Genomic DNA, 1526 nt, shown 5'->3' on the forward strand with positions numbered 1-1526 from the left:
TATGATATTTCCATATAAATAATTATATTCTAGCTCATTTGTGGCACAGTGCAGTAGTGGGCTGGATGAACTGACCTCACGGGCCGTAGTTTGGTGACCCCTGGACTATGGGGTAAATAGGGAGAAAAAAACAGGTTATGCTACCCAGAGGCACAGGTGGAGGATATAACTGACAGAGCAGGAGATATAATATAGGAGGCTAGCAGAGATGCAGTTTTCGTGGTGCATGTAGGGCTAATGATGTAAGGAAAGGTAGATCAGAGGAGCTAATTAATAAGTATTAGGCATTTAAAGAAAAAGGCCGTAACTTAATTTTGTCAGCTATACTGCCCAGAATTAACTGTGGGGATGAAGTTATAAATAGGTCACTAGAGCTAAATGCTAGGTGTAGGTTAGTATGTAAGAATGAGCAGATTGGCTGTTTGGACTTGTGGGATCAGTTCAGTGGAAGAAGGGAGCAGCTTTTTGGAATGGATTGTTTGCATTTAAATAAAATAGGGGCTGACTTGTTTGCTACGGCTATTAACTCAGACTCTGCTGTAAGGAAAGTGTTAAGTTAATATTAGACAGTGGTGAGGGCCAGAATAAACTAACTGCAAAAATAATAAGAATAAGAAAAGTTTATTATAGGGAATGAGTATAGAAGTAGTTATAAGGGTAGGCTTAATTGTCACTATTGTAATGCTAGAAGTATAAGAAATAAAAAAAGATAACTTTAGAGCACTGGTAGGGATGGAGGATTGTGATATAATTGAAATATCTGAAACATGGTTAAACGTGATTTTGATGACAGAAATGTCTTTGAAATACAGAGTTACAGGCTATTTAATAAGGATATAGTATTAAAGAGGAGGGGAGGAGTGGCTTTATATGTAAAATGTGAGTTACATCCTGTTGAACTCGAGGATATCAAAGGTAATAGCAAGGAGATTGAAATCATTTGGGTTTCTATTAGTGGATATAAAGGGGAAAGGCTTTTAGTGGGAATTTGTTACAGCCCACCAAATTATACTGATGACATTAGTGAGAAGCTTTACAATGAGATTAAAATTTAGGCTGTTAATGAAGTCACAATTATGGGTGGTTTTAATTTCAGACATAGATTGGGAAATGCTAGTCAAACCGTGAGGGAGAAAAGTTTCTGGAAACTGTTCAAGATGGCTTTTTTCACCAATTAGTCAAGAAACCAACTAGAAACAATACAAGTTTAGATTTATTGTTAACAACAAATATAGAAATGATCGAGAGGGTAGAAATTGGGGAACATCTGGGTGCAAATGATTATTCCTCGGTTAGGTTCGTTGTTTTGGGCCCGGCATGGCCAGGTGGTTAGGGCACTCGACTCGCAATCTCAAGGTCGCGGGTTCGCATCCCCGTCCCACCAAACATGCTCGCCCTTTTAGCCATGGAGGCGTTATAATGTGACGGTCAATCCCACTATTCGTTGGTAAAAGAGTAGCCCAAGAGTTGGCGGTGGGTGGTGATGACTAGCTGCCTTCCCTCTAGTCTTACACTGCTAAATTAGG

The sequence above is a fragment of the Limulus polyphemus genome, unplaced genomic scaffold (assembly GCF_000517525.1).
Source record: "Limulus polyphemus unplaced genomic scaffold, Limulus_polyphemus-2.1.2 Scaffold389, whole genome shotgun sequence".
Classification (NCBI taxonomy): Eukaryota; Metazoa; Arthropoda; class Merostomata; order Xiphosura; family Limulidae; genus Limulus; species Limulus polyphemus.